The sequence below is a fragment of the Littorina saxatilis genome, linkage group LG10, assembly GCF_037325665.1.
Source record: "Littorina saxatilis isolate snail1 linkage group LG10, US_GU_Lsax_2.0, whole genome shotgun sequence".
NCBI classification, from domain to species: Eukaryota; Metazoa; Mollusca; class Gastropoda; order Littorinimorpha; family Littorinidae; genus Littorina; species Littorina saxatilis.
Window position 1 is genome coordinate 29,762,756 of NC_090254.1, and position 18,973 is coordinate 29,781,728.

Below are 18,973 nucleotides of genomic sequence, written 5' to 3' on the forward strand. Positions count from 1 at the left end.
AGTGCATCAAGTCTTCGGATAGTTTTCAAAAACTGGAAAATCTGTTTTGTCAGAGATTGTGGTTGTGTTTCAACCACGAGCAGAGATGAGAGAATTGTTTGTTTACTGCCGATGAACTCATTCAAAGCCTGTTGTTGAACGTCACGAAACATATGACCCATGGTTTTGACCATGTTCTGCTGAAGAGGGCAACGGAGTCCACATTTGAAGGTGAGCGAATTTTCGAATAGATAATCCCAAACACATGTATCCCCAACCCTTCAGCAGGTTAGTTGAAAGAGAGAGAGAGAGAGAGAGAGAGAGAGAGAGAGAGAGATTGGGTAGCGTGGGTATGGCAGCTCACTCATTCAAGTAGATCTCAAACTCAGTCTGTGCACCTAGTTCAGTTGTAATTTAGATCTAACGACCAGAAGCAAATAACAAGTTAGGGGATTTTATGTTTCCTCTCTCAGATTGATGTGATTTTTGAAAGCGAAGGGGAGGGGTAAATCAGTTTCAAATTGTAATTTAAAGATTCATAGCTGAATATGGAAGCAGCAATTTTCGAGTGATACCAAATACAGATTATATTTCATCAGGTTTCAGGGCCGGACCAAATGAGTTGTAAGGGGGGGGGGGGGGGTTCCTCCTTTTTTGGGGGGGCAAATCAGCAAAGTGGCGAAGCCACAAGCGCGCACCTGCAAAGCAGGCGCGCGAACTAGGGGGTCCGGGGGCATGCTCCCCCTGAAAATTTTTGAAAAACGGTTAAAATCTGTGCAATTTGGTGCATTCTGGGCCTTGTTTTGAGGGTTAAGAGCAGCATTGTGGGGGGGGGGGGGAGGGGGGTACCTTTTTCTCATCGGATTTCACATTGAATAAAATTTGTTAGAGACACACACACAATTTATTAAAAAAAAACAACCCAAAAAACCCCACTCAAAGCAAGGTACATGCATTTTCCAGGGGGGGGGGGGGGGGGGGGGGGGGGGGTCCGGCCCTGGGTTTACACATCAGTTGTCCAGTCACACAATTTCGGCTATCGGGTGTAGATCTACATTATGAATCAGAAGTTATTTGACACATAATTATTAGGGGTATTGACACTTTTGCAGGTGGAGTATTCTACATTGATGACTGATAGTGCTGGAACAGCAAATTGCAGAAGAACTTTACAAGAAGCCTCATATCCAGTGGAGCTACAGACGTGACAAAGAGACATCCGTTTACACAGCGGATGCTTGGGGAACTGCATGCAGGCCGAACACGGAAAACCCAAGGCGACATGCATGAGCAGAACTAATCTCTTGAGGAATAACAACAGAAGGTCAACTCTTCATCTCTAAGTAAGTTCAGACACCTATTCTTCAATGGTTTAATTAGGACATGTTATCAGAAAATACAAGATCATCTGTGTGTGTGTGTGTGTGTGTGTGTGTGTGTGTGGGCGTGTGTGTGTGTGTGTGTGTGTGTGTGTGTGTGTGTGTGTGTGTGTGTGTGTGTGTGTGTTTTCTAGTGATACATTTGCCTGCCAAACGGTTGTGTGACGTGTCTAGTGTGTTGGCGAAGTGTCTTGTGCTTGTCACTTCTCGCTTTCAGCCCTCACCGCTGGCTAGCACCGTCTGTCCTTTTTAGGACAATGCGAAAAGAGAGCAGAATGCGTCAGTCTCTCCTGCCAGTACAATAACCTCTCCACAACAAGCCCTATGTAGTGCCTCCATCGCGGCGACAGGCGTAAACTGGGTACCGCAAGGCCCCAGGCTAGACTACAAGGACTCGGAGGAGGTTGGCCCCTAGACGTGCGGCATGCGGGCCCACCGGTGTGTGGAAACGCCCAGGTGCCCACGAACCAACCTCCAGCTATGGGTCAAATAGCCGGGCAGGATAGGCTCGTCAACCCTGGCAGGCAGCTATCCTAAGAGAAGACCACTCTGAATTCAAAACGAGGGTAGAGGAGGCTCATCATCCATGGAAGGAAACTCGTCTAGGAGAAGGAAAACTCCGAAATGAAACCCACGCAGTCCCTCGAAGACGGAACGGCACTGGCCTTTTTTAGGCGGGGAGCAGACCGGGTGCCTACGCTATCCTCGACAAATGGTTGTGTCATCAACGAATCAACGTGATGGTGTCGTCTTCATGGATCGCAGCCAGGTGAAGACGGTGCCGGGCCCTCAGCCTCAAAGGGGCCCACCCAATGCGACTGGCGACTCCCACCCATCTGACGTGGCCGGGGATGGGCGGAGTAGAGCTACCGGCTACCAGATCAAAGTCATGCACTGGAATGCTGAGGGGGTGAGGAACAAGAAAATTGACCTTCAGAATTTTCTGAAGCAACAGAATATTGATGTTTGCTGCATGCAGGAAACACATCTGAACAGCAGTCACCGTTTCTCCATTCGAGGGTATGAAACTTTTCGACATGACAGAGCATCAGGACACAAAGGTGGTGTTATCATTCTCGTCAAGAACTCGATGGCCGCAGCGGAGATTTATCGATCCCAGGATGGTGCCACAGAGTGCCTAGGAGTCTGTCTCCTTGCCGGGAAGAAGCCCCTTGCCATCTTCAACATCTATTCCCCACCAGCCAAGCAGCTTGATCCTCACAACATACCGATTCTCCCCGATCGTTGTCTCATCACGGGCGACTTCAACAGTCACTCCCCGAGTTGGGGCTATCGACAGATCGACAGTAAGGGTGAGGAGGTAGAAGACTGGATGCTCACCAACCAACTGACTCTTCTCAACCAACCAGATGACCCGTGCACTTACTACTCCAGAGCTTGGCGAACCACTAGTAGCCCTGATCTTGCCATCGCCACGGACGATGTTGCCCAGATCACCACACGGGAAGTGAGTTCGCAGTTGGGGGGAAGTGACCACAAGCCTGTCATTCTCAACATGAACGAAGAGAGAAACACCACCACCCAAAAGCAAACACCAAGATGGAACTACAAGAAGGCCAAATGGGGGATGTTCCAACAACTACTGGACAAAAACTGCAGGAAACTGGACTTCAAAGACCAGAACCTGAACCAACATGCTGAACTCTTCTGTCAAGCTGTCTTGAAGGCAGCGAAAAACTCCATTCCGAGAGGCTCCAGAAATAATTACAAACCAGGATGGAACTCCCACCTACAACAACTCCATGACATGCTCAGCTCCACCAGAGAAGCCATGGAACTCAACCCTACTGATGAAAACGTCACAGCCCACAACAGAGCCAGAGCAGAATTCACCAGAGAGAAGCTCCAGCAGCTTCGCACCAGTTGGCACGAGAAAACCCAGTCTCTCAACATGGAAAAGGACACAACAAAACTGTGGCAGCTCGCACACACTCTCAACGATGATGTCCAGGAAAGAAAACAAACAGTCCTAGAACTCGATGGAGAGCTTCAAACAGGGAAAAAAGCAGCCAACACTCTTGCCAACATGTACCAGGAAACCAGTACAGTCAAGTTGCCAAGAGACAGAACAAAAGCAGTCCGAGAAGCCATCCGACAACCCTCAGAGAAGGGCGCCAACAGCAGCTGCATGTACGATCCCATCCGTCTGGACGAGCTGGAAGCCGCCATCAAGGCGCTGAAATGCAAGAAGGCCCCAGGCCCTGATGGAATCAGCAATGACATGCTTAAACACATGGGAACCATCGCCAAGAAAACCCTTTTGCTGCTCTTCAACGAGTCCTGGAAATCAACAACAGTACCAGCCATGTGGAAGAAAGCCCACATAGTCCCTATACACAAGAAGGGAAAGAACAAGAAAGACCCCAAGAGTTACAGACCCATCAGCTTGATCAGCTGCCTCGGTAAGCTGATGGAGAGAATCCTCAACAGAAGACTGATCTGGCACCTCGAGACAAACAGCATGTTGACCCCAACCCAAACAGGCTACCGAAAGAATCGAAGCACGGAAGACCAGCTGGCTCTCCTAGCGCAGGAAATCGAGACTGCCTTCCAGGAGAAGAAGAAAGTGGTGAGCGTGTTCTTCGATTTATCGGCTGCGTTTGACAAAGTGTGGCGAGAGGGCTTGCTCCTGAAGATACACCAAGCTGGAATCACAGGGCGGATGTTCGGATGGATCAAGTCGTTCCTCCACGAGAGATCGGCAAAGGTTCTCCTTGATGGACATGAAAGCGTGAGCGTCAAGATGAGAGAGGGCGTGCCGCAGGGCGGAGTTATCTCCCCTACGTTATTCCTTGTCTATATCAACGACATCACCACCTCCATTCCCAGACTGGTTTCCAACACGCTGCACGCAGATGACTTAGCAGTCTGGCACGCTTCAGAGCATACCACCACAGCAGCCTACAGACTCCAACAGAGCGTCGACAGTATCAAGAAGTGGACTGACGACTGGGGACTTGAAATCAACCGAGTCAAAACCGTCTCCACTGTCTTCAGCTTGTCGACCTCCAAGGAGAAAGTTCAGCTCAAGCTGGGTGACACTGTCCTGCCCCAAGTAGACACTCCAACTTTCCTGGGTGTGAAGCTTGACCGGCGCCTGTCCTGGAAGCCACACATAGAGGACATGGAATCCAGAGGGATCAAAAGGCTCGCCCTCATGAGAAAGTTGTCAGGCACAACATGGGGTGCAAACTCCAAAATCCTGAAGAAAGTCTATACAGGAACTGTCAGGCCCGTGCTTGAATATGCTTCAAGCTCATGGAACACAGCAGCCAAGACCAACAAAGCCAGACTAGACAAGGTACAGAACCTTGGTCTCAGAACTATACTTGGTGCAATGAAGACGACACCCATTACAGAAATGGAAAAGACTGCGTCAGTTCAGCCCCTGGAAGCCAGAAGAGAAGAAAAACTCCTCATCCAAGGAGAAAAGATGAAACGTCTCGAGAGCCACCCACTCCATGACAAGCTCCAAGCACTTACCAAAAACCGCCTCAAGCGCCAAAGCCTGAACCATCAGATAAAGGAGCAGCAGAGAAACAATGCTGACATTCTGACTCCAAGCCCGACCCAGTGTGAGCCTCTGACCAGCACAGATTGGACTCCACAACGCCTAGGAGCGGAAATCAGAACAAGCATTCCAGGCGTCACCTCCAAACAGAACCAAAGTGACGCCGCTCTGAGAGCCCTGGCGCTGGACGAAATCCACCAACGCTATCCAGCCAGCAAGTGGACTCTTGCCTACACTGATGGCTCAGCAGAGGATGCAACGAGGAATGGAGGTAGCGGAGCATACATCTTGCAGCCCAAGAAGCCCCCAACAACACTGTCAGCTCCAAGCGGAGCCCTCAGCTCCAATTTCAAAGCTGAGGTCAACGCGCTCTCCCTTGCAGCAAGCTTCCTCAACTCAGTGGAAGAAACACCAAAGAACACTGTCTTCCTGACCGACTCAGTCTCTGCACTACAAGCCCTCGAATCCAGCAACACAGACCAGAGCTTGGAAGAGCTGAAGCACCAGATCAGCACCCTCGCCAGGAAGTCCACAGTCGTCCTTCAGTGGATACCAGCACACTGCGGAATCTCTGGTAACGAGAAGGCAGACGAGCTCGCCAAGAATGGCAGCAAGATGGAACAGCCAAACCACTGCCAGTCATATCGAGAGGCAAAGACCCTCATAAAACACAGATGGAAAGAGAAATTTACCAACAAAACCTCTGGCTACAAGCCACACCAAGACCCCCTCCATCTCCTAAGCCGTGCTGAGCAGGCTATCATCTTCCGCCTCCGCACTGGACACTGCTGCCTCAAAGCACACCTAAGGAGGATAGGTGTAGCAGAGTCTGCCACATGTGACTGTGGAGAGGGAGATCAGACTCCAGAACATGTTCTCCAAGCATGTCCCCTCCTCCACCAACTGCGGATCCAGACATGGCCTGACCAAACAGATCTGAGGACCAAAATGTGGGGAGCACTGGAGGACCTGGAAAGAACGTCCATGTTCATGGCATCCTCCAGATTCCGAGTCTGACACAACCGTCGTACGAAGAAGAAGAAGAAGTAGTGATACATTTTTATTTTACATTTTAGTTAGAGCTTTGACTATTTACACACTTCTAGGAATTGGCTTTTAGACATGATTAATTACCTGTCTAATTACCATTTTGAGTTATGCACATGTTTGCGTTTATGCAAAACAGCTTGTCTTCAGCTAGGTTGTTCTTCTTCTTGGTTGTGGTGGTGTTTGTTTGCTTGTTTCCTCTGTTTTTAGTTTTGTTTCTTTTTTTATTTGAGAAACTCTGTGCGATAAGAGTGAGTGTACTACGTACAAAAGCAAAACAAATAAGTAGATGGAGAGGTGAACGAAAAAAGCTGCAGTGTTTTGGCTTAAAGGCACAGTAAGCCTCCCGTAAACCATCACAGAGCTCCCCGAGCGTCTTTAGAAATACAGTACAAGCATACTTCCATTTGAACGCTCACCGAACGGGAACATCCTGGCTGCTTTCTGTCGAGCGTGAGACATTTTCCAAGAATTTATTTTCGTGGACTTGGCCCTGAAGAACAATGGCGCCTCGTTTTTGCGCTAGACCTAACTTTTAAAATCTAAATAATAAATTGACAGCTTGTTACACAAACATTCTTTAATCATAAAAGAATTCGTTTTTCATCAAGACAAGATCAGAACAATTCGAAGTTGTGAAAGTTTAAAAAAAGAAAAGCCCGGAAGCAGGGTCACGCAAGGGTCGTAGCAGACGACGGCCCGGTTTATCAGTGCAAATCGCCGTTCCTCTCAACAGTCAAAAGCCATCGCTGGAGTTCTTGTGAACCACAGCCGTTGTTTCGTGCATAAAAAACGTGCTATTGTAGATAAGCTCACGTCGAGTCGCATTCAAATGACTAACTATGACGACTGCATTGTGAAAAGGGGGAAAACTGGATCACACGGGTTCACGATGGCTCAGGGGTAAGATAAACCACGCAAAAATAAATTCTTTGAAAATTGTTCGCTCTTTACGGAGGGCACCTAGGATGTTCTCAATTGGTGAGTGTTTAAATGAAAGGGTGTTTGTACTGTGTGTAAAAGCCTGACCGTATCTGTGATGGTTTACGGGAGGCTTACTCTGCCTTTAAGGACTATACGCACTAATGATATTCTGAACTGTTTGTTTCAGTAACAGTCTGATGGACAAGAACTATACAGTGGAGAGGAAGTGGATTTGCCTTAGCGGCCAACTTTTTCAAGATTTATCACAAAATTTTTTCAATCAGATGGCCTCCAACATGTCAAAATGTACCGGACAGCAGGCTGATTAGCCAGTGCAGTGGTCACAACAGTGCTTCAAATCAGAAAAAAAGTGTGGACCAGTGAGAGAAAAAAAACTTAGGCCTAAGAGCAACACTGCAGTTGACGATGTTTGGAAACAAATCTACTGAGGGTTTTATTGACCGCCGACCCTTATGAACCTTAATTATGCCAAGGGATAATAATGTTCAGGCAAGTGATGAAAAGCCTCACAGTCCCGATACACATTTTCTGCAAATAAATATGACGCACTGTTCTTTCCAAAACCTGCACATCCAAGCTTATGAGTACTACCATCATGTGTTAACTTTTTCAATCAGCAGTCAAACTATCATGCTGGCAGTGAATGTGGGCTACCTCGTGCATATTTCCGACACCAACACTTTCACAAAATATGCACTTTATGATTATTGTTCACTATTATACGATCAACATGCGTGTGTGTTTTTTTTAATTTTTTTTTTATCTCGGCTCACCATCCAGAAATAAAACTACTCCATAAACACTCAAACACAGTCTTTTTCGGAAAATGTCTATTGAAAGACGAACGAAGAGTGTATACTTGCATGTTTCTTGAATACAAGAATGAATGCTTGCATGTTGCTGTTAAATGTGTTCGTTCAACTTTAGCAGTATGATTCCAAACAGTATGTGTTTGTGTGTGTGTCGAAAGAAGTGTTGTAATAATTTTGAATGCAGATTATTAGTTAAGTGTGTCTTTCTCTATATTGTTGTTGCTAAATTGTATTATTGTACATTGGTATGAATTAGTAACATATGGAGGTGTTTAATGAAAGATTTAATTTGAAATAAATATATATGAAGGATCATGACATAATTACTCATGTGTGACTTCTTCAATGGTTTCGAAGTATGCACATGCAGGTATGAGATGTGGAATGATCCTGAGTATATGGCTTCTGAAAATAAAAATATAAATAAGAATGTCTTGTGGTGAACACTAGAACCTGTAAACAATTAGTTACTTTGTTGAAAAAAATGTGTGCATAAAATATGCAGCAGGAGGGTATTATCTGCTTAATTTTCAATCAATTCGATTAGCATTTTGATCAACTTATAATTGCACAGATGGGTCAAGCTCGGTTGCCCTACTCTGTACTGTACACAGATGTCACTGCACTTGGTGCTCTTTGTGTGCTAGCTAACTGGGAATCTAAGCCTGCAAATTAGATTATTTGGATAGCCTGAACGACTGCAGAGTCTACTTCTTGAAAAGATAAATCCTAACTTCACTCTCAACATAAACCACAAAGTACAATTGGGTTAAATATGTTTTGCTGTGGCATTATGTTCATTGATGAAAAATAGCAAGAAAGATCACACTGTAAGCATGCAAGAACCCTGATTGTATATCCTTCTCTGCATGCGTCTCGTGCTGTGTGCATTATCTGACCTGACTGCTTTGCTATCGTTCTACATCAACAACCAACCCGTACCTGATGTGGATGGGAAACAAAATTTCTCTCTTTCCTCTCTCTCTCTCTTATGGTGCGCAATTTTGGACAGACATTGAGAAAAGCTCCATAAAAATAACAGTCTTGAGCAACAAAAACAATCTTACTATTTCATTCAAGATTACACGTAACCAATCTTCTTATGTTTTCTCAAATCTACAACAGATCTACACGTCAGATTTCGCGCAATATTTTTCCTTCAGCCAATGAAGGCACAGCTTGTTGTCTTGGTTTGATTATAAGGGGAAGTAAGTCATACGTAACTTCCGTTCGGTCTAGAACAACGTGGGTTTTTGTGTGCCAAAATCCGTGCCGTTTTGCAAAATAACAGCCGTAGTAACGTCTAATTGGTATAAATCTGTAGCTGCCTGATAGTTTAATGTATACTTGATTTTATCATAGCCGTTGTTTTGCTTTGCTAAGCTGTGTATGGCAGGAATGCGAAGTTTGTCGACGAGGTCGAGAGAATCAGTATCATACCTTGTATAAACCATAAGAAAAGACCCCCCGTCCATCACAAGTGACAGCCATAGGCCACGCCCACCTCGTGACGAGTGCCTGTGGCTCTGACGGTGGTGGTGCACTCCCGGAAGTTCCGCCGCAAGAAGCCCACAGTTCTGTTGCCCTTGTTGACAGTCGCTTGCACGTTGCTGCTCCAGGACAGGTCATCGGAGATTAAGACCCCTAGATACTTGCTGGATGGTGTTGTTTCCAGAGTCTGTCCATGGAGGCTGTAGGAAGTTGGCAGGATGGGCTTCTTCTTGTTCGGGGCAATGCGGATGACGGTGCACTTGTTGGGGTTGAACTCCATCTGCCATGTTGATTCCCACTGTTCAAGGCTGGATAGGTCCTGTTGGAGCTGCAGACTGTCCGCTGAAGAGGATATACGTTTGAAGAGAAGGGAGTCGTCTGCAAAGAGTTTGACGCTGCTGAACTGAACGGATTCATGGAGGTCGTTGATGAAGGCTAAAAACAGGAGAGGACCCAGGACGGTCCCCTGCGGAACTCCGGATTGCACTCCGACTGGAGACGATAGGATGCTGAAGAAAAGGAGGGATTGTAGTGTCTGTGTATTATAGTACATTTTAGTAGAATATTGATTGTAAGCATTGATTCATGTAAATAGACGTTTGGATGTAAACGAGAGAGAGGCAATACAATATGGCAGCAAGTGAAGTGTCTGCATGAATGGATGTGTCCTGCCATGTCTGCTCCACTACACTCAGTCACCCACACAACCAGCTATTACATACGTGCGTGTGTGTGTGGGGAGGGGGCGCAAAAAAAGGAATTCTTTTCACATGCACCGTCGTGCGCGCGCGCAAACAAGCGAATGAAGAAACAGACGCACAATTACACACGCAGGCACACACTCACTGGCAGGCACGCACTCACAGGTATGCACACAAGCACGCACCCACCCACCCAACAATCCCCCCACCCCACCCCGCCCCACACATACACATACTCAATCACGGGCGTGACACTGTTATGCTTTATTTTGTTTGACCACAGCAGAGAGGGGCGGGTTGAACCTCCGGGTGCTGCACGAGTTTCATGCTCTTCATGCTGAAAGCATTTTTCTCAAACATGGTCCATGGGGGCTGCGTCACAGCAAGTTGTACCCTTCATCATCATGGGGGATTACAATGCAGTTGAACCTGTCCTTGAGACCTCCTCTCGAAAACGAGTACTTGCCCACGGAGAACATCCCGAAGATCCTAGACAAGTGTTTCTTCTATGGAATCATCTGTCCATATCGACCGCATATCGGTCGGAACCTTTTTTGGTCGTTTCCTTGGTTGGCCGATAGAGACAGGTTTGACTGTACAAGTGTTTCTTCTGCCAGGCTACTGGTCGGTATGAGAAATGACGCCGAACGAGGTCATTGTTCCCGTCTTCCCCGCAATGTCTATAATGTTATAGTTTTAGGCCGAAAGGTTGACAAAATGTTTTGCTATCGATTGACGCGACTTGTTTCACAATTGGATCAGACAGGCTAAAATAACAAAACAAGCACAGCACTGAAATGTTGTATATGGGTTTATATTTGTTCACAAAAACATTGCACATTCTCATAAATATTATGCATTTACCATTGAGTATTTGAAAATTACTATCAAACCGTGCATATTTTGTAGATTTAACCTAATACTGCAATTGCCTTGAAAAGAGTATGATAGCAATGACAATAACAATAATAATAATAATAATAATAATCTAAGTTAATGAGACATCACAGTGCGCTAAGAGATTTATCGAGAAAATCGTGAAAATGAATGATTGAACGAAGCGCTTATATTTTCAAGATCTGCTCTACAAATCTCTTAGCGCACTGTGATTGTTTCAATAACGATAACTATTGTCAGTAACTACAAGAGATTACAACATTGGACAAGGCACATTTTTCTGCAGGCGAATGGATAACTGTGTGGACGGGTCGAGTTACACTGATCTACTTTTGTGTGTGTGCCGGTGTCACGAACTGAAAACTCTGCCTGAACAATCCTTCTCATTGCAGTCAATGCGCATGCGCTAACATGGGGAGATTAATCAGGTTGTGAACAACCTAACCCTAACCCTATTAACCCTTACCATAATCCATGACTTGCAAGCTTATGGCCACAGTTGCAAATTTCGGGGGTATTGACAGTTTAATCGCCGACCATGCATTTTACGATTTGATGACCCTCTGCACCGTTTTTACACCCCCGGTTTAGGGGTGTGTATAGGATTCGGTCGATGTGTTTGTTTGTGTGTTTGTGTTCGCATATAGATCTCAAGAATGAACGGACCGATTGTCACCAAACTTGGTGAACAGGTTCTATACATTCCTGAGACGGTCCTTACAAAAATTGGGACCAGTCAAACACACGGTTAGGGAGTTATTGGTGGATTAAGATTCTACAAGGACTTATAGAGGGACATATTAATGGTCAAAGGGAAATAACCTTCTCAGTTGGTGGCAGTGAGAATGGTAAGGACGGGGGTGTTTTTCCTACCTCGGAGGAATTTCTTGTATTGATTAGCAACTAAAAGTATGAGTTACAGTTATGCTAAATGTACCCCGAAGCGCAGCATACAGTTTCACTTTTATATTCAGTTAATTATTGGTAGCAAAACATGTACCAGAAGTTTCTATGCACCTTCTTTCTTCTGCGTTCGTGGGCTGAAGCTCCCACGTACACTCGTGTTTTTTGCACGAGTGGAATTTTACGTGTATGACCGTTTTTTCCCCCGCCATTTAGGCAGCCATACGTCGTTTTCGGAGGAAGCATGCTGGGTATTTTCGTGTTTCTATAACCCACCGAACTCTGACATGGATTACAGGATCTTTTTCGTGCGCACTTGGTCTTGTGCTTGCGTGTACACACGGGGGTGTTCGGACACCCGAGGAGAGTCTGCACACAAAGTTGACTCTGAGAAATAAATCTCTCGCCGAATGTGGGGACGAACTCACGCTGACAGTGGCCAACTGGATACAAATCCAGCGCGCTACCAACTGAGCTACATCCCCGCCCTCTATGCACCAAAAAAATGAACAACCCCCATGCAATGAGAGTGACACAATGGTTCGCTCATTCGCATACAATATAGTTGGCATGTTATTTCTTGTAATGTATCAGCATTCATCTGGGAGGTTGGTGCTATGATTACATGGTAAAAATGTTTTGAAGCCTTCGCGTTTTCTATTTACATCGTTGTTGTCCTGAAATATGAGAAAAACGTTCATTTCGGTACCTAACTGACCCTGTCGTCTGCTGCATGTACGGAGGACAGTCAATCCAATCAGTCAATTCCAAATGCTGCATGGTCTAGCTCGAAATCTGTCAGAAAAAAATTATTTCTGCTTTTAGCAGCGGGGAATGTTAGGGTAAAGCATTATTGTTTGGTAATGTGGAGACGATAAGCTACATGTCACTAACACGGAGGATGAGAAGAATCTTCTCAAATGGAAAGAAGGTGCATTGCGGCAGGGCCGGACCCAGGGGGGGGTTCCAGGGGTTCCGGAACCCCACCCCTGGAAAAAGCATGTACCTTGCTTTGAGTGTTTTGTTTTTTTTACTAGTTTTAGCACCAAAACAATGCTGCTCTTAACCCTCAAAACAAGGCCCAGAATGCACCAGATTGCACAGATTTTAACCGTTTTTCAAAAATTTTCCGGGGGAGCATGCCCCAGCAGGCGCGCGCTTGTGGCTTCGCCACTTCGCTGATTTGCCCCCCCCCCCCCCCCCCAAAAAGGAGGAACCCCCCCCTTACAACTCATTTGGTCCGGCCCTGTTGCGAGAAATAACCTGCCAACTTTATTTTTTGCGAATGAGCCACCCAACGTGCGACTTTCAAATCAGGGGACATCACTCAGTTGCTTGGGGGTCGTTTTTTTAGGAGCATAGAACATTTCGGAACAGTTTTTTTTACCAATAATTAACTGAATACTAAAGTGAAACTGTATGTTCACGGGTACATTTAGCATAACTGTAACTCATACTGTTACATGTAGTTGCTAATCCATTAAACAGTGCAGAGGGTAATCAAATCGTAAAATGCATGGTCGGTGATTAAACCGTCAATGTGCAAAGCGGACACACAATCACAAAAGTAGATCTAACTCGACCTGTCCACAATTTATGCAAACGCCCGCACAAAAATGTGCCTGTCAAACGTTCTAATCTATTGTTGTTACTGACAATATTGTTATTGAAATAATCACAATGCGCCCTAAGAGATTTATAGAGCAAATCTTGAAAATAATTATTGAACTCAGCGCTCTATAAATCTCTTAGCGCACTGTGATGTCTCAATAACTTAAATAATAATAATGATAATAATTATAATAAACAAGAGCAAATGATCATTATAACTTCAATGTAACATGATTGAGAAACTAATTAAGGCGAGTCACACATTATATGAATAAGAAAAATTCTGCTGTTACATAAACTGTACACAAATATTATTGCATCCATTTTTGTCACTCAATTAATACATTCATTCCCATGTCATTTTATTCAAGCTGCTATCTGGCACACTTTTTGGATCAAAGATTTCTTTAACAGAGGTCACGTCACCGCCGCCAAATAGAGGGTACCGTCAAAATCGACCTGAAAAAAACCACACCCCGTAAGGACCTACCACCTAAAAAATCAACAAAAATTCAGAAAAGGCACAACTTGGAAACTTTTGCACACGAAAAAGTCAAATCGATTATCTATCCAGAAAAGGTTGTTTTATTTCACCAACTTGTGTATTTCTTGTGTTATGCCATTCCTACTCATTAATGCAGGTGATGATTGCAGAAGTGGTCAAAAACGATAGTTTTTTTTGTTGTTGTCAATTTTGAGGGGTACCATGACGAAAATGGCTGTATTTCAGCAATGACCGAGTGGATCTTATGCCTACATATGAGACGTAATTAACATTTTGTATCGTTAAAGACATTTGTTCAGATGTTATAAAATCTTTACACAAGATGCACCCAAGATCGACACACTGGCATATGATAGATTTTGTCATTGTGTGCCATGAGAGGTGCTGAATGCTTGACAGACCACTGGGCTACAATGAATCTGGGGATGTGAGATGTGCATGATGTGTTGTTTGAATCTGACAGTGATTGTATGATTTTTTTATACATGTATTGTTGTCACGCGCTTTGAACTTCTGATAAGGCGCTTTATAAATGCCCGTTATTATTATTATTATTATTATTATAAGTGGCTCTATCCCATCTCCCCCCTTTCCCCGTCGCGATATAACCTTCGTGGTTGAAAACAACGTTAAACACCAAATAACGAATAAAGAAAGAAAGAAACGTTTAGTTGTGGGCGCGAAAATGGAGCAATCTAAATCTGGTGCAATCTGAGCCAAGAAACTTCCCCTAATACACCTTCAAAAAGTAAATTTAAGAAGACAAATTAGATTACATGTACCAATAAAAGGAAAATTGACCGATCTGGTGCAACCTGAGCCAGCAAATTACCCAACTACCTTCCGAAACCGTCATTTAGAAGACAAAGGCCAGCTCCTAGGGGGGCCCGGGGGCATGCCCACCCGGAAAATGTTGATAAAAATCAAGAAAAATGGAGGAATCTGGTGCAATTTGAGCCTTCAGTTTCTCTTTATTTTTAAATGTATTTTTTTTTAATAAATTTTTTTTTTTTTTTTTTAGGCTGGGGGGGGGGGGAGGGTGTGGTCCAGAAACCCCGGAAAACCCCCCCCCCCCCCCCCCTGGATCTGCCCCTGCAGTGTGTTTATTGTCCTGATGTTAGAAACATGGTACAGGCAAACATAAATGTTAATTCAAAGGTAAACTAAACTCTTAGTAACAAAGAACTGGTGTTTTGAATGTTCACCTTCTGCAAAAGTGCGTTTTGAGGGTATGCTTACTAAACAGGTCATATTTTCGTTCATAGACCATTTAGAAGTTGCCCCTCCTTGGCATTTGGATCCTGAGATATGTCTTTTTAACTGTATAAAGTATCATGTTGGTATACCAATCCGAACAATTCAGCCCCTATTCTGCAGCTAGTCCTAGCACTATACCAGGAGAAGAAATCAAGAAGAAAAAATGAACTGGACAGTTCAGGAAATTTCTAGAAGCAAAGAGAGGTAACTCTTACTTTGTTATACATTGAAAGGAGGTAACTTTTCTCATGCAGGAATGCCTGATCAGTCTTTACAGAAAAAATACTTCTCAAGTATCTAGGATGTTCCCAAGGAAGGGAGATAACTCATGTCCAAGCTATTTTACAGCAAAAAGAGTGTGTTGATAGTAATACTTTTAGACTGTCTCCCAGCCTTTTAATCCAAATGTATTAGCACACACTTCCATCTATTCTTATCCTTATTGGAATAATTTTCTAGAGGTTTCTGAGAGAGGCGAGATCAGAAACACTGGGTGAAGCTGGGCCTGACTGTTAGTGTTACAAAAAAAAGCATTGATTGATAAAAATGAGCCTTCATTGGCTCACGTAAGTGTAGCCTATGCGATCGTAACTTTGTCTGTCTGTGCGTGCGTGCGTGCGTGCGTCTGTGCGTGTGTATGTCTGTGGTAGAAACTCTAACATTTGAAGACGTCACATTACATTGACGTCACATTATGACGTAAGAGGGTTAGACGTCACGCGAAGGAAGTACTGACAGTCTCGGTCATTATTATTTTGAGCGCGCCGAGACTAGTTGGCAGTCGTGTCCTTGTAAGTAGGCTACATGCAGACAGACAGATCTAGATCTAGTGTCTCGCTTTCTTGCACAGTTTCACCTATGCTCTTTCTGTGTGTGTGTGTGTGTGTGTGTGACGGAGTGATTGAGTTTGTGTTACTGTTTGTCGATTTCTTACGTGAGCCTTGATGGCTTCGCCTCTTGTTTTTCTTTTGTAATCTATTGAATTAGGGTGCATTCAACATCTGTAATAAACGTTAATGAGCACTTTTTGAGTGATTCCCCTCTTTCAACTGCAAATTAGGCTGAAGGGGTTTGTCGACCAAAATTGGGTGGATTCCCTGTAGATGGATTTCCTATAGGCGTTCTTCCTGTAAAAAGGGAATACACCTGGGTGGATTCCCTGTGGGGAAGTACAATACCACTAGATCTCGCGCCAAGCGTGTGACTGCCATTAATGGATTCAAATTACCCTAGCGTTTCTTTCTCTTCCAAAATGGCAGTTCAACAGGAGAATCTTTTAGAATACCTGAATTTGCATGCGGCATGCTTCAAGAAAGACGGATAATCCCAAAGGATTTAGTTAAAGAAACATCTCTCCACCACATTGTACTCTCGTTCATTGAATCGTTTTCACTTTCATTCTTGTAAGCTTGAAGTAACTCAATGGCGTCTAACGGAAATGAAAAGACTATGGAACAGTTTTCAGTATGTGGTTACTGCAAGAGTAGTAGGGTGGAGATGTCATGATGATTGTCTGTCTAATGTCTTGTTCCTATGTCACTATTTCATACTGGTGACAGAGAAGAGCAATTGAGGCTGAAATTTACAAACTAACCAAAAAAGCTGAAATTGTGTGTGCAGTGACGTACATTACAGAGGAATGTAAAACCATAAAAGGAAAAGCAGCAGACAACACCATTGTTGGTTAATTTGGTAAAATTTGAGTTTTCTCGTGAAAATGTTACACGGGATACGAATATTACATTAAACATAAATATTACAAATGCTTTTGAGTTTATTCATTTGTAAACCAATATTAGACAGTATGAAAAAGTTGTTAGCACAAAATGGATGGTTTTTTTTTATCCGGTTTGTTGTGTATATTGAACAGTTTAGTATGGAACACTGTAACGATAGTCAGCGTGGTTTTGAAATTTTGCTGGCAACGTGTAATTCGTGTAGTAAAGTTGAACCATTTATTCTGTACATTAAGTAACTAATACCTGATATGACGTGAAGCGCTTAGTTTGCTTGATGAATATTCAGGAGAAATACAATTATTTCCATGTTTAACAGGGACAGTGTTATACGGGACATGACATGCAGGCAATACAATGAAAAACACTGATTCAAAGAAAATAAGAACAGAGCACATTCTTTAAATACAAAGGCAACTTTGATCATAAAAAACATAAACATCAAATCTTGGAAAGTCTCTCTTTTGCATAACCACATGTAAGAAGTGATGTACACAGTACAGGCACCTAAAATAAGTTATTTTACGATTTAAAAACAAACAAACCTTGTTTTAATATCTTTAAGATTTGAAAGTTCACAATCAAAATACATTCCCAACCCCCCGCAAAAACAACAACTGAAAGTGGTTTACGCTTTTTTTAAATAACTTTTTAGAGGTTGATAGATGTTGGCAGAGAGTTCCATATTGTACCAGAAAAAAACAAGAATGGTCTTATAAAGGTCTATTCACGGAATTGGAAAGATCAAATTTTCTGTAGCTCTCTTGAATAATGATGTAATATAAATCGTCACTTTTCTGTTATACTCTTTATGCATGAAAACTGCTTAGTTTAAATGAAAGCGAAGAAATTTCAGCATTTTTAACTTCACTTCTGTTGAGGCATTTTTCCTGATGCTGAGTTTAGCAGAACGACCACAGAGAGAATCTTGTTTCTTCAAGAAGACATCACTGCTGCCTTCCCAAACATAATGGTATTACTATCAGAGGTCAAGAGGGGGAGGGGAGACAAATATGATGATGACATTCATATCTTTTAAAACAAATTTAAAAGACTGGTCTCACAGGCAAGCAGTCAGTTTTTTTTGCGACTGCGATTGTTCACATGAGATGAAAAATGCCGAATCATGTGCAGGAGAAGGAGCACTGGCAGCAGAAATGGCAGGACCAACCACAAGACAACACCATCTGGAACATAGATACACTCTTGGTCAGTATACCACATCCAGCAGAACAGAAGTATTGCACTATTAGTTTTAAACATACCACCTAGATTAAAAAAAAAGAAAAAAAAGTTTTCAAACATCAGAACTAACTTTGCAAAAAAACAAGAAACCAAATGCTTATATGACTTGCCTTCATCATGTTGTATAACAGTGTAACCCCCTTTAACCCCCCCCCCCCCTCTCCCCTGAGAACATTAGAAGACTCATCCCTCCCCTTTTAGCCCCCCCCCCCCCTCTCACCTATAAGAGACTCACTCCCTTCTCCCCCCCTTACCCAACCACCCTGCCCAATAGACAACTCACTCCTGTTACACCACTGCCCCCCCCCCCCCCCCCCTCCCGATAAGACACTGTTTTCTCAAAACAAAATTTTATAACTTGTCAGTTTACCTCCATTTTTACATTTAGTCAAGTTTGACTAAATGTTTTAACATAGAGGGGGGAATCGAGACGAGGGTCGTGGTGTATGTGTGTGTGTCTGTCTGTCTGTCTGTGTGTGTGTGTAGAGCGATTCAGACTAAACTACTGGGCCGATCTTTATGAAATTTGACATGAGAGTTCCTGGGTATGATATCCTCAGACGTTTTTTTCATTTTTTTGATAAATGTCTTTGATGACGTCATATCCGGCTTTTCGTGAAAGTTGAGGCGGCACTGTCACGCGCGCTCTCATTTTTCAACCAAATTGGTTGAAATTTTGGTCAAGTAATCTCCGACGAAGCCCGGACTTCGGTATTGCATTTCAGCTTGGTGGCTTAAAAATTAATTAATGACTTTGGTCATTAAAAATCTGAAAATTGTAAAAAAAATATTTTTTTTATAAAACGATCCAAATTTACGTTCATCTTATTCTCCATCATTTTCTGATTCCAAAAACATATAAATATGTTATATTTGGATTAAAAACAAGCTCTGAAAATTAAACATATAAAAATTATGATCAAAATTAAATTT

At 43.5% G+C, this 18,973-nt stretch overlaps 1 long non-coding RNA gene across 1 annotated transcript; it reads left to right on the plus strand.

The window, feature by feature from the left end:
- The first annotated feature begins 986 nt into the window (after positions 1-986).
- Positions 987-8,124, plus strand: LOC138978577 (uncharacterized). Its single transcript, XR_011459735.1, has 2 exons — positions 987-1,322; positions 7,049-8,124. It is a non-coding gene; the product is annotated as an uncharacterized lncRNA (long non-coding RNA).
- The last annotated feature ends 10,849 nt before the right edge of the window (positions 8,125-18,973 follow it).